Source organism: Notamacropus eugenii, chromosome 3 (genome assembly GCF_028372415.1).
Source record: "Notamacropus eugenii isolate mMacEug1 chromosome 3, mMacEug1.pri_v2, whole genome shotgun sequence".
In the NCBI taxonomy this organism is placed as follows: Eukaryota; Metazoa; Chordata; class Mammalia; order Diprotodontia; family Macropodidae; genus Notamacropus; species Notamacropus eugenii.
This window is the reverse complement of record NC_092874.1, coordinates 473,896,894-473,912,292: the sequence shown is the minus strand read 5'-3', so window position 1 is coordinate 473,912,292 and position 15,399 is coordinate 473,896,894.

The window sequence follows — 15,399 nt, the reverse complement described above, 5'->3', positions numbered from 1 at the left end:
CTTGGTCACCATGATGGATTTTGCTTTCTGGTTCTGGAATTTGGTTTTCTGGTGTTTAAATAAATGTTTTTCTTCTGCCTTCTCTATGGAGAGTCTTTTATACTTGGAGATGGAGAACTAAGCTGGCATATTCATAGTCACCACCAGTGCTGTGAATATTGTCTTGGCGATACATAGAAAACCATTCATTTTATCACCTTTGGCATTTTATACTAATCACTTTTAAAACTCAGTACAGTGCTATCTAGTATCCTCAATTGTAGTCATAATAATAATCGACATTTACCATATGCTAGATCTTGTGTTAAGCTCTATCTAATTATATATACCCTTCTTTTTTTAATTTAATATTTTATTTTTCCCCAGTTACCTGTAAAAATAATTTTTAACATTCATTTTTAAAGCTGATTTTCAAATTCTCTCCCTTCCTCCCGAGCCCCCCGACTGAGAAGTCAAGCAATTTGATATAGGTTATACATGTGTAGTCATGCAAAACATATCCTTAATAGTCATGTTGTGAAAGAAAATATAGACCAAAAGCTCAAGAAAAAGATAGTAAAAAAATAGTATGCCTCAGTCTATATTCAGATACCACCAGTTCTTTCTCTTCAGAATTGTTTTGAATTGTATTGCTGAGCATAGTGAAGTCACTACCAACCTACCATCTTACAATATTGTTATTTTTTACACGGTACATTTCACTTTGCATCAGTTCATCAAAGTAAATCTTTCCAGGTTTTTCTGAGGGCAACCTGCTCATCATTTCTTATAGTACGACAGTATTCCATCACATACCACAACTTGTTCACCCATTCCTCAATTGATTCCCCTCATCTTCTAATTCTTTACCCCCAGAAAAGAGCTACTATAAATGTTTTTGTACATTAGGTCCTTTTCCTTTTTGTTTTTTATCTCTTTTGAGATACAGACTTAGTAGCAGTATTGCGAGATCAAAAGGTATGCATGGTTTTATAGGCCTTTGGGCATAGTTCCAAATTGCTCTATAGAATGTTTGGATCGGTGCACAGTTCCACCAACAATGCAATTAAAGTCTATCTCTATATACATATCTCTCTCTCTCTATTTATTTACTTTTTAATTGTTTCCTTATTTATAAAAAGTTTTCTCTTTTTTTTTGAACCAGGAAAAGTTAACAATTATGTTCTTAAATGCCACAGCTATTCAAATTGTCATTTGCACCCTATTTTTTCTTTTCTTTCTAGCAAATTCTTTGGAATATCACTGATAACACTTTCAAACCAGTTTATTTCTAATCAGGAAAATGACCTTCCTCTCTTAGCTATATAACAATAAATCTGTTACTCTAGGCAATAATACGAGTGATGAGTATTAGTTTCCTTGCAATTTTTACAGGTTTTGATTCTCCTTTTCCTCCCTTAAAACAAGTTCTCCAGAGAGCATTTATTAAACATTATTGTGTTCTATGCAGAGTGCTTAGCATTGGGGTTACAAAGATAAGCTACAACAGTTCCTGCCTTCAAGGAGCTCCCACTCTAATGAGGGAGAAACATACAAAATAAGCACATTCAAGATCTATTGCATGTAAGTGGGATGTGATCTCAGAGGGAAAGCACTAGTAGTAGGCTTAGGAATAGGGAGGCTTCTTTCAGCAAATGGGATTTGAGCTAAATCTTGAAGTAAAACAAGAAAGCCAAGAGTTGGAGATGAGAAGGGAGAATATTCCAGGGATGAGGAACAAACAGTGAATAGACTTGGAGGAGAGTTTTCAAGGAGGCTAGTGTCACTGGATAACAAAGTACATGGAGCTGAATAAGGCATAAGAAGAGTGGACTGGTAAGAAGAGACCAACTTATGAGGGATGTTGTATGCTAAACAGAGAAATTTCTTTTTGATCCTGGATGTAATAGAGAGCCATTGCAGTTTATTGAATTGGAAGGTGACACAATCAGACATGAACTTGAGGAAAGTCACTTTAGTGACTAAATGGAGGATGGATTTGAGTGGGGGAAGACTCTAGGCAGGGAGAGCAACCAGAAGGCTGCAATAGTCTAAATGTGAGGTGATGAGGGTCCTTACCATTGTGATAGCTAGGCAAATAGAGGTTAGATACTAGAGATATTGTGAAGGTAGAAATAACAAGACATAATAACTTGCTGTGGGTTGAATGTGAAAGAAGTGTTGTGGAAGACACCAAGGTTACAAGCCTAGGTGATTGGAAGGATTGTTCTCAATGGTAATATGAAAGTTGGGAAGAAGGTAGGGTTTTGGGGAAAAGATAGGTTCTATTTTATTCAGGTTAAGTTTGAGATGCCTATAGAAAATCCAATTCAAGATATCCAAAAAAAAAAATGGTAATGTGAGATGGGAAGTGAGGGTAAGATATATAGATCTGGGAATTGTCTGCATAGAGATGAAAACTGAGCTGATAAAATCACTGTTACAGTGAGATATAGTTCTGTTTCAATATAGAAGGGGAAGAGATACTGTTGTAGCCCAGAAGAAGAGAAGAGAGCCCAGGACAAAGACTTGGGGGACACCCATAGACAGTGGGCATGACCTGGATGAAGATCCGACAGAGGAGACTGAGGAGTGTTCAGATAGGAGGAGCAGGAGGAGGCTCTGTCACGAAAACCTACAGAAAAGAGAACATTAAGGAGAAGAGGATGATTGTCAGTGTTGCCAAAGGATGCAGAAGGGACATGAAAGATGAGGACTGAGAAAAAGCCATTGGATTTGCAGGTAAAGAGATGATTATTAATAATTAGTGCTTCAGAGAGTTTCAGCATTCCCCCTTTCTTTTCTATTTGCAAGACCTCAGTCTCTGAAGGTCAAGCGAAACTTCTCTATCCAACCCAGCCAAACCTCACAAGGCATCTCTAATCTCAGGTGAATTCCATTCAATCAAGCTTCGGTGGAGACAGAGCCTTTTGTCTAGATTTCAGCCAAGATGACTGATTTATGCTCATTCTTTTCTAAATGCTCACTCTGTCTTTAATAATCCATTCTAGTCTTTGGCCAGGATTCAAAGTCAAGTTCACTGGCCCATGGTTTGCAGACTTTATTTTCTTCTTTTTTTTTTTGACAAGTGGGATATTTCCCCTTTTCCATTGTTGTAGTCCTTCTCCTATTGTCCATAATCTTTCAAATATCCCCCCAAAGTGGTTTAGCAATAACATTCTTCAGCTCTTTCAGGATGTAATTCACTGGGGTCAAGTGATTTGAATGCACCAAGGGAAGCTTTCTTCCCTTCTTCCTTACTAATCTTGGGCGTTAACTCCCTTTTAGTCATTTTTGTTTTGCCCTTTCCAAAGATCCAAAAGTCATCCTTCTTGGCACAAAAACCAAAAACAAATCAAGAAGTGTGACCAGCCTTCTCTGGGTCAACGGTCATTGTCCTATCCTCCCCAGAGCAAAAGTGTTATTGCCAAGAGAGTTAAGATAACAAAAGAACTTGTTCTCTTTAGCTTCCCTTGCCAGCTTCCGTTTAAGCTAACCTTTTATATTCCTTACTCTCTTCTTATGGCAAACCATCCTTTTACCTTTGCTCTTTTTTACCTGCCCTTGCTGCCATCTTCTGCAAATATCCTTTGAAAATTCATGTAACTGCTATTTTGCTTACTCCTTGGAATTTCATTCCTGAGATTTTCTCATCCCTCTTATTCTGTTATCCTTCAAAATGTTGGTCCATGAATCTCCTTTCTACCCATCTTCCAAACCCTTTGAAATCTGCTCTGAAAAATTGAGGAAGAGTGTTAGACTAGGTACTTCTTTTCCCCTCTCAGACATGAACTCTCCTCTCTCAGAAACTTCCCTGAAGGGTTCCCATAATCTCCACTCCAGTCACCAGTTCTTGCATGGTAATGAGAATCAGATTCAAAACTGAATCTCCTTCCCCTCCCCATCTCACCCCCATCCCCAAACATTTTGAAGACTGAAATTATCACTAAAGTAAGTCAAGAAGCAATTAATTAGCCACTTTGCTTTGGTCAGAGAAAATGATCTAGCAAATGCCTAGATAATTGAAATTTCCCATCCCTGCTATATCATGCTTTGGAGGCAGATGTGTGATCTGTTTTCAAAACTCTTCCTCTCTTTCTCCTCTCTCAGATCCCTCGTTTCTCAATTCATTTCAATAAGCACTGGTTAAATGTCTACTATGTGGAAAGCACTGTGCTAGACACAGAGTAAAACAAAAATAAAATTGCCCCTGCCCTCAAGAAGCTTACTTTCTACTTGCATATGTCTTATATCAGTCGTTCACCTGGGACCTGGGTCTCTCCAATCTCTCAATCTCATCACCCTAAACCTAGTGTTGGTATCTATTGTCGCTTAACCTGCCTACTCCTATCACAGCCTGAAACGCCAAAGGTCTCCTTCCCCAGGTACGCATTCACTCTTTCTCCCTCTGTCCTCCTTTTCTCTCATTGCTTCCAAACAAGCCCCAACCTAGTGATGTAGGTCCATTAGAATGTAAGGTCCTGGAAGACAGACTGTTTAGGGATCTTTATTTGGCACTCAATACTTGTAGAAGGACTGACTGACATTTAACTTCAAATCAATAAGTTTTCTTCTTTCTTCCAATCCATGGGTCTTCCTCTTGGGTCACTGAAGTTTCAAAGAATGTTGCTGACAGGGATTGGCTAATCAGGAATGGTGCTGACAAGATTCCAAAGTCCCCAGAGTGTCATTTGTCTCATGACAGAGTTCTGCCTGAATCTGTGAGGTGGCTGATGAGGAAGAGCCAAAGAAACAAAGAAACATTCTGAGAGGAATTCCTGATTTCCTGGACTGGGGCACCTGCCATGAAATTCACATGCACCCTGCTTGCCCTATATGCCAGGGCCTCTGGAGCATGTTCAGCTCCACGGAGGGTCCCCCAGTCCAACAATTCAGGAGTTCCCCTCATCACCCCTGCTGTATTCGTACTCTAGCACATAGCAGGGTGTACGCCACTCTCATCACTTTTGTTCCATGGAGACAAAATTTCGGTAATCCCTGTTCTCAGGGTACTTAACATTCTACTCCGTGCAGCCAGAAGGAATGAAATACACAATAATTTAAGTAGAGAGACAGAGAGCCTTAAGACCTACGGGAATCAACAAGACCTGTTGGATGTGGCAGCAGAGATGCCAAGGGCTGTGAGAGAGAGAGAATTGGTTGTTTAAATAGCAGGGAGATAAGACCCAAGCACTGAGATAAACAATACAGAAAAATGAATTAGAGAGGGACAGACAAAGACCAGACACCGAAGGTGGTTTGCAGTTGGGAGAATCAGGAAAGGCTTACTGGAGGAAGCAGATTTTTAATGGGCTTTAGAGTTTGCCATGGTCCTGCTATCCCCATGCCAGTGCACAGCAGTCTCAAGGGAATGTTTCTCTGTGCTGAGGGTCTTGCAGACTTTGTTTTATGTTCTGTGCCTACAACTTCGAGTAGTACCATCCTGAGTACACACAGAGACCTACAGGGAAAACCATCCAGGTGCCCAGACTTGCCCCACTTCAGAAAGGTGCCATCTTCCTCTCCCTCTGAGGAAACACAGACAGAAAACTCTACCGCCATAAGACAATGAGCTGAGTTAAATACCAACACAAAGACAAAGACCTAGGTTCTTGGCTTTTGCTGGAACGTCCAAGAAGCCTCAAGGTAGGCAAAAGTCTGAAACCCTTGGAAGGGTTACTGACAACAGCTGCTCCCCTCGTTCCCTGCAGACTCACTGTCCTCCTGCCAATGTCAGTAACAGGATGAGAGCCTCAGCCCTGGAATGGGATCAAACACCCTTATCTTACAGATGTGGTCATTCAGGCCCAACCAGAGCAAATGGCTTGTCTGAGGTCACACAGGTAGTAGGTGAAGGAGCTGAAATCCTGAATCAGAGCTGGAAGGGACCGAACAGACCACCGGGTTCCAAAACTTCATTTTGTAGATGAGGAAACAGGCTCAGAGAGGTAGTTGAGTGACTTTTTTAGGGTCTCACAGCTAGGGAGTGTCGGAGGCAGGATGGGAACCCAACTTCTGGACTGCAGATCCATAGCTCTTTCCACCATGCCCTGCTGCCTCTCCTTGATATTTGAATCCATACCTTCTGATACCAATCCTATTACTGGATTGTATCCAGTCCATGATGCTGCCTCATAATGCAGTCATGACATTGTCCAATTATATCCTGACCACCACTCACTTCATACCACCTACTCCCCACCCACTCATTGCTGACTCCTGCACATTCCACTTTGATCACTTCCCAATGTCCTCAGGACATGACACATTGCATAAAATGCAGGCTATATCCCCAAAGCATATGTTCACTGCACATGCCACAGTACCCATACAATGAGGCATTCATATTGACCCTTCTAGACAAGCCCATGGGTCCATTTTCTTGAAGTATTATTGTCAACAGGGTTAACTAAGAAAACCAAGGGTTTCAGGTGGAATGAGTTCACTTCTGATATCTTTAAAGAAAAGACCCACTCCCAGTGCATCCTCATGAAATTTGTCCATGGATCATTCAAATAGAAACAAAATACACTTGACCTTAAATGATTTTCATTCTCTCAAACACAAGGAGCTTTTTCTAGGCTGCACCTCCAGAATCTGAATCTGCCACGAGATTCTCTTTCCTTTGCAAACCGTTAGAGATAGATGGGAAAGGAGAACAAGAGGCAACAGTCCCTCCTTGGCTGAGACGTTGACACAAGGAATCCATCTGGAGTCATACTTTGGAGGTGAGTATCAAGGCCTCCCCCTACAGTTGGTTAGGGCAAAGAGCAGGCGTGGAAACTAGCTTCCCATCCCTTCACAGATGATGAACAATTGTCAGAGGGTCCCATGTTTTGTGAGGTTTATAGCTCAGGTATGGGAGAGGGTGAGTGAGTGAACGACCAGGTAAAACTCCCAGAAGCTTCAGCTTTCATCTAACTAAGCCTCAGTATCCTGATCTATAAAATGGGAGAAATAATTCCTTCCCTGCCGGCTTTATAAGCTTTTTATTGGGGAAGTGCTTTCTAAATGTGTGTTTGTCCTTCGTTGCCAAAGAGGACCATGCCATTGGAGAAATAATGACATGACTTGCACTTGACTTTGTTTTGAGTGAGTGAAGGCTGTGCACGTCACCAGCCTCACTTCTCCTCCAGAGTCATTTGAATTCAGTAACCAGATTTTCATCAGGGTGACTGGAGATGACCCAGGATGAGGCAATTGGGGTTAAGTGACTTGCCCAAGGTCACACAGCTAGTGAGTGTCAAGTGTCTGAGGTGAGATTTGAACTCAGGTCCTCCTGACTGCTCCACTGGTGCTCTATCCACTGTACCACCTAGCTGCCTCTATGCTTTCTAAATATTAGCACTGTAAAAATGGGTGCTATTATTATTTAATTCAGAAGTAACATTCTGCTCTTCCTCTACTTCCTACTTCATGTAGGAGGCTAAAAATTAGATTTCCTGGATGGTGATGGTGGGGTAGTCAGGACATTTAGGATAACTTTTCATTAATTCAACCAGTGTAGACAGCCAAACAGTGCCATTCAAGCTACAACAGCCATCACCTAAGAATGAACATGGCTCCATAGGAAGGGGCCTGGATTTGAAATCAGAGAATCTGGGTTTAGATCCCAACTTGGCCAGTTATAACCTTGTGACTTTACCTCTCTGAGCCTCTGTTTTCCCATCTGTAAAAGAGAGGGTTGGACTAAATGACCTGCAAGGTCTCTTCTACCTCTAAGTCTAAAATCAATGACCCTAGAAGCAAGGACCCAATGAGGAGAAAAGACCAACAGGAATGAATCAACATTTCCCTGTTCTCCTCTTCACCACCACCTGCCTCTCCCAGTCTCCTTGGACTTTGGGGAGAGCTGATAGATATCTCTGCCTGTCCCAAATCTCTCTCATCTTTGGTCATCTGAGACAAGGAGGAGTAACTCTAAAGCAAGGTGAGTGTGTGTGTGTGTGTGTGTGTATGTGTGTGTGTGTGTGTGATGAACCCCTCTGCATTCCATGAAGCTGAGGGAGCCCTTCTCCAATGAATGGTTTCCGAATAATTGAAGGGTATTTGTCTCCCAATCAGATTATAAGCTCCTTGAGGGCAGGGACCGTCTTTCATCTTTCTTTGTATCCCCTTCTTAGCACTGTGCCTGGCACATGGCAGACAATTAAAGGATGATTATTCTATTGTATTTCACCTTTCTTTGTATCCCTAGCATGCAGCACAGTGTCTAGCACATAATAAGTGCTTAATAAATGTTTATTACCCGAGAAAATCACAGAATTGGTGAGAGGGAAGAGATCTCAGTGGTCACCTAGTCCTACCTATAAAGTAAAAATCCCCACTATAACATGGCCAACTAATGATTGACCATGTTGTCGACACCTCCCAGAGCAGCCCATTCCAGACCTGGACATTTCTGAAGGTAAAGAAGTTGTGCCTGACATCCAGCCCAACCTGATGTCTTTGGACTTCCATCCAATGCCCTCTGAGGCCAGACGGAACAAGTCCATTCCCTCTTCCCAATCGCAGCCCTTCAAAGGCTTCAGGACAGCAGTTGGGGAGAGTCTTTTCTTCTGCAGGCTAAACATGAATTTTCCTTCAATTGTTCCTTCACCTTTCTTTGAAAAATAAACAAAAGACCTTGGATATGACAAGAAATGAACAAAATTTTAAAAAATTGATTAGACTCCATCAGGCAAGAAATGGCTTGGTTTTGATGTCTGGAATCACTCTTGAGATAGTATCCGTGCATAGTAGATTTGGTAGAACTAAGATCAAAATCAATATAAAGCTAGAAAAAATATGGAAAAGATATATGTACGTAGCAAACATGCTCTGCCTCTGTTCCCAGAGCTAAGTTGCTACATCTACTCTTGAGGGTCCTAGATTGTGTTGTAGGCATGTCTCTTTTCTATTGCTATTGGCTCAAGCCTCCACCAACTGCATATCTACATCTAGCAGGGCCACTGATTAACATTTCAGATTCGCTAAACTACTGAATATTGGTTAACTTTTACAAATGGATATTTATTTGAAAGGGTACAGCAAGAACAAATACACCAACATTTCCCCGAGTACCATAGGGCATATTCTCTTCATGGGGCATCTTCTTCTTGGTCAGGGGAGGAGATGTGGGGAAGGAGAAAGAAACTCACCTCAGTTCTGTTCCTACATAGCATTGGCTTTACAAAGTTCATGTCCAAATGGAGCATCTCTGCTGGATGAGTTCTTATCTCTAAGTCCAGCAACATCTGAGCTGGACTGAAGGTCATTCTTTGGTTTTTAAAGAAGAAATGCTGCATTGATTCTGTAACCTTAAGAGGTCCTGACCTTTTGAACAAATAAGATCTAGGTTCCAATTCATTTAGTCTACAAGCACAGAGGCAATTCAGCCCCAGAGGGGAGAAGACCCTACATCCTCTTCCCTTAAAGTGTGATCTCATAGTCACCATGTGAGAAGGAATCACCAAATGCGACCAAGAGGAAGTACCTGAACCTAATAGAATAAATCATTTCTACACTGACAAGGTAAAGCAACCTAAAAGGGGATAGAGGGTATTAAGAACTTTAAAAGATTTTCTAAAAGGAAAAGCATCCATATGTTCCCATCAAGGCAGCTAGTTAACTCAGTGGATAGAGTACCAGCCTGGAATCAGGAAGACTCATCTTCCTGAGTTCAAATTCAACCTCAAACATTTACTAACTCTGGGACCCTAAGTCATTTCACCCTGTTTGCCTCTGTTTCCTCATCTGTAAAATGAGCTGGAGAAGGAAATGACCAACCATTCAGATGTCTCTGCCAAGAAAACTCTAAATGGGGTCACAAAGAGTCTGACACTATTGAGAAATGACTGAACTCCTTCTCACTATAGAGTCAACCAGAACCAGTTACGGAATGCCCACAATGCTTCACAGTCATCAGGACTCTTCTAGAAACAAACTCCTTAGCTCCACCCTATGGGGAAGTTGAATCAGCCAAGCAAGCTGATTGTATATCAGATCCTGCTTATACATATAACTAACTCATTTAGACAAATTATTATTGCCAATATAATAAATGGGAAGTAGGTCAAGGAACTGAAATTATGATGTTACCTGCAATAATAATAACAATTATTTTTACAGTACTTTAAAGTTGGCAAAGATTATTGCAAAGATTATCTCATTTAGTCCTCAAAACAATCCTGGCAGATATGTGTTATTATCCTCCTTTTATAGAAACAGGCAGGAAAAAGTTAAATGACTCACCCAGAGTCATGGGGCTGTCTGAAGCTGAATTTGAACTCAGGTCTTCTGATCCAAGCTCAGCACTCTCTATCCATTATTACACTTTGCTTCCTCTGACATAAACATAGATTATTACAATTTTGTATAGAAGTTTGACTAGTGCAACCAGGAGACCAAAAGAGGCTGAAATAATCTAGCAAATACTTGATAGTCAAGATAAACTCATTTGTAAAATCTAATGAGGGAGGTCTGTGCTGGCACTAATGCAAATTTTAGGTCATTGAGGAAGTTGTATCTGATTCTTTCTGACCTCTTTGGGGGCTTTCTTGACAAAGATACCAGAGTAGTTTATCGTTTCCTTCTCCAGCTCATTTTAGAGACAAGAAAACTGAGGCAAATAGGGTTCAGTGACTTGCCCAGGGTCACACAGTTTGTAAGTGCCTCAGGCTGGATTTGAATTTAGGTCTTCCTGAGTCAAGGGCCAGCACCACTTAGCTGCCCTGAAGCAGGGGAAGATACCCCAAAAAAGAGGTGGGGGGAATCTCTGACCTTGTTATTATCAAGAGAAGGCAATCAAGAAAATGCCTATGACCCATATGCCCACTCTCCCACATATGTGAAATTTTATGAAAATAACCTATGCATGTGTAAGGGGATGATTTGTGACAAGTTCAGTTGTCTGGAGCATAAATGTACTCAGGTTCTAAAACCAAAATCAAATTACTGTTGGCTTGTCTTCTTTGACAATCCACTTGTCTAACATGGGATTCTAAGTGAAACAGTTACTAAACTGCGCCTGCACCATGGAGTTCTGTTTGGAGACACTGATGTTTCACCTCAAACAATTAGCTATAGGATTGTAGACTGAAGGGAAAACAGAATCATTTCAATGAATCACCTGCGGAAAGTAAGAGTACTTTTAGGTTAAGAACTAAGGGTAACGTGTTTAATATGATTGTACATGTATACCCTATGTCAGATTGCTTGCCTAAACAATGGCAAACAATTGAGGAGGGGGAAAGGGAAGGAAGGAGAAAAAAAATTAGAACTCAAAATCTTATAAAAGTGAATGTTGAAAATCATCTTTGTATGTTATTGGAAAAGATAAAATATTATTAAGTAGGGGAAAAAGAAATAACTGAGGATATCAGAACTATTTTATGATTATGGGACAAATGTAATCTTTCAGATTGTAGATAGGCAATAGAAGTTTAGTTACTGACCATAAGCTTAGGTGTTGTGGTTACCAGATAGAACTCAGCTGCTGAACTAAGATAATTATTAGAGGTGAAAGATTGTTTTTGTTGTTGCTGCTTTTCCTTCATTCTCGAAAAGAACCATGACCTAAGAGAGATGATGCCATGACATGTGAAGGGATTGGATTTAAGTGAGTGAAGGCTGTGCAAAGTCAGCAGCCTCACTTCCTCCTCTGGAGTCATCTGGATCAAGTGAATGCAGTGGCCTTTTAAAGCTAAGATCTTTGGCGGATGATAGAGTCAGGATCCAGACTGAGGTTGTAGTAGATAGTTGCCACATATAAAGAGAGGGAGGAAGAGAGGCGAGTGACCCGTTAGAGCAAAGCAGGGGCAAATCCAAGGACGACACCTTTCTCCTCTTTCATCTAAACCTCTGAATTCTGGCTCATATTTGCACTGAGACGGCTCTCTATTATGGCTGTTAAAAAGATCTGACAGACATAGTTTCTGTGTAATTTAACCATTTTGTTAATAAGGCCAGCACATTATTAATAAAAGGATGGTCATTTGGTGAAAGACCAGATTTCAGAGTTGTCAGTGTAGGGTTGGAGTGCTCTCTGTCACCACTTGTTGTTGAAAAGAACAAGAAGGGTAGAGAAAATATACTGGGTTGTCTGTTAAGATTTACTTCCAAGAAGGTACATTGCCACTTATTGTTGCTCAGAGGTAGAGGAAAATAATCCTGCAAAAAAGCAGAATTGATGAAGTTTTTGTCAACTTTAGAATAAATGTCACAATCTTTCCTAAAAGAGTATAACACTATTTTAAGTGAAAGTCATCAGCTAAGTCTGAATCTGGAAGTGATGGATGCTACAGTTGCTGAGCAGAATAGCTTAGAAGCAGAGTCAGAGAAACAACCCAGGTGAACAATTAATTCCAGCTGACCTATCCAGTGCAGTGTTATTCAAGAACAGCCTGGGTCAGCTCAGCTTTGCAGTGGAAGCATCTCTCTGTTCAACACAGAACTATATTCACCCAGAGTCTTAGGGATGATTCCAGAGACATAAAGAAAACACAAGTTTACAGTTCCAAAGTAATGAATCATTCCGTACGTGCGTCTACTCTCCCAAAGGACACCACGTGGTCAGAATAGAAAACAATGTGCTTCTATGAATTACTAATGGAAAACTGAAATTTTTTGGTTTAACAACTGAGGAATATGGACACCAGAACTATCTTATTATTATGGAATATAAGAAATTTACCTGGATGTGGACAGAACATAGTAATTTGGTTATAAATCATAAGCTTATGTGGGGTTGTTATCAGAGAAAACTCAGCTGCTGAGCCAAGAAAATCAGAGGTAAGAAAACAGAGTCAAAGAGAAACTTTAACTTTCTCCCTCCTTGCTATCATTAGTTGCCACGCAGATTAAATGGCCAATGAAAGTCCACGTTATCTAATATTATGTAGAGAATAATGAAAGTTATGTAAATCTTATGTGTTTCCTTTGCATTATCAGTAAGTGCTGATTCTTGAATATTAGTGGCTGATTATTAGTGGAAAATATATTACTGGAGGCTCTTGATCTATTGCATTTGTGGTAATGGTCACACACAATGGTTACCCTGAGGATGTTGAAGTTAGAGCAGTAATATGACTTCCTTTTAAGGGCACCTGCCTGACCTACCAAAGTGGGTGGCAATAGTGTAAGAGAGAGAGAACCTAGAGAGAGATGGAATTGGTGCCATTCATGCACTACATATTCATTGAAGGCACCTTGACAAGAGTTAGAAAAACACAAGCTTAAGTGATATAAAACCATCATGTATTTACCGTCGTACCAGTGACTAAAAGTTGAGGAGAATAGAAAATCCCGTTCTATTTATTGTCTGTTTTCTTTAAAAAAAATTTAACTTGTTAGAGTACGACACTGCCTTGAAGGCTTTCTTGCAACCAAGGGTCTTCCATGAATATGCAAAAAAATCATCTGAGATTCTTTGAAAGATGAAACAACAAAAATAACCTTGTTTGATAACCCTCTGCTCCTTAACATCAAAGGGGTTTAAAACAGGAAGAAATAAAAAGTATCTGCCATTTTGTTCTTGTTGAGCCATTTCAGTTGTGTCTGACTCTTCATGACCCTTCTTGGGGTCTTCTTGGCAGAACTACTAGAACCATTTGCTATTTTCTTTTCCAGTTCATTTTACAGGTGAGACACTGAGGCAAACAGGGTGAAATGACTTGCCCAGGGTCACACAGCTAGGATGTGTCCAAGGCTGGTTTTGAGCTCAGTTCCTGCTGACTCCAGACTCAGTGTTCTATCCACTGTTATCACCTAGCTGCCAGTGGCATGGGGGAAATCCAGCTCAGAAGAGGGCTTTCCTGGTAGTCTTCCAAAAGTTCCTATTTGCAAATGACTTGAACCAGCAGCATCGAGTCCCAGAAGATTGCAGAACCTCCTAAATGAGATCCATTGGCTCTGTACAAAGTTTGACAAAATTACCCCCATGAGAAAAGTAACTCCAAGAGATGAATTCCCATCGCCACACCTAGGCTATACCACTGGAGCTTGTCTATCAGTATAAAAACATTGGACAGACACTGAAAATATCCAATAAGTTTGACTAAAAATTGAACAGGAGCAGCACAGTCACTGAATTGCCGTTGGAAAACTAAAACTCTTTGAATGACCCCAAGGTTCTTCTTGAGAAGAAAAAAGGCCAGGAAATGTGTGTGTGGGGGGAGGGGATGGCATTCATCTTCTTAAGAACAATGTTTTTCTGGTGCTAAGGTATGGCTGCAAGTCCACACTAAAGTCTCCAAAGGACTGGAGCTGAGGATGACCCCAGGGGCATTGGAAAGGAACATGACAGATGTGAGCAAGCAGCAACACTTTATAGGAAAACAGAAAGCAAAGTAAGAGAGGTGATCTTATGAAACAAATGTATGATTAAGAAAGAGGGTAGGCTGGTCACACAGCAGGAGTGAAGGACAACGGATGGAAAAAGTACAGGCTCCATCAGGATCTTTTACATATCAAGAGAAAGCAAAGGCTCTTAGCTCACAGAGTGGAGCCCCCTGGCAAATTCTTGGCAAGATATGGACAAAAGGAGCCCCAGAGGTGTTGCAATCTGCAAGGTTGGAGGGAATTCTAGCCACAGATCCGCTAGAGGTCTAGACACCAGAGATGTGTCTTAGCAAGCAATTCTTCTTTTAATTCTTCTGGTGATTTTTTGAAACCCTTGATTCTGCCTTGAATTCTCTTTGCTTCTGACAGAGTTTGCGATGTTTCATTGAAAAGCTTTTGTTATGAACAAAATCAATGGATCTAGGATTAAAAAGAGGAAATATCAATTGGGGGGAAATATGGTTTGCAGCCATGATCTCTGAGAGATCTGGAAGGGCACACAAGATGTGTAATCCTTTTCTTGTAGCAGCTAGGTAGTACCACAGTATGTGGAGCACAGGGCAAGAAGATCTGAGTTCAAATCCAGACTCAGGTCCAGGGTTCCAGACTAGGAACCCTGGACAAGTCACTTAACCTCTGTCTGCTTCAATTTCGTCAGCTGTAAAATGTAAATAATGATAGCACTTGCATTCCAGGATTGGTATGAGGATCAAATGAGATAATATTTGTAAAGTGTTTGATACAGCCTGGCACATAGTAGGCATCTAATAAATGTTTCTTCCTTTCCCTTCCCTTCTTTAGGCATAGGTTCTGTGTTTGTTCACTTGTTTTTGGTATCCCCAGCACTTAGCACAATGCATAGCACTTAATAAATGTTTCATAAATGCTTGTGGACTGACTACCATAGGGGGAATTCATTTTTTTTCTGTCATTTCATCCCATTTGTTTCTTAATTCCTAATTAATTTTTTTTTGTAAAAGAGGTTTTATTGGGGTTTCTTAAAGTTGTCTTTCTGTAAAACTTCAATTCTATTTTCCAAATATCTAGAGATTACATTTTTCAGCTGTTTGTTTTGCCAGGAACCTGGCTACCTTTCAGCCT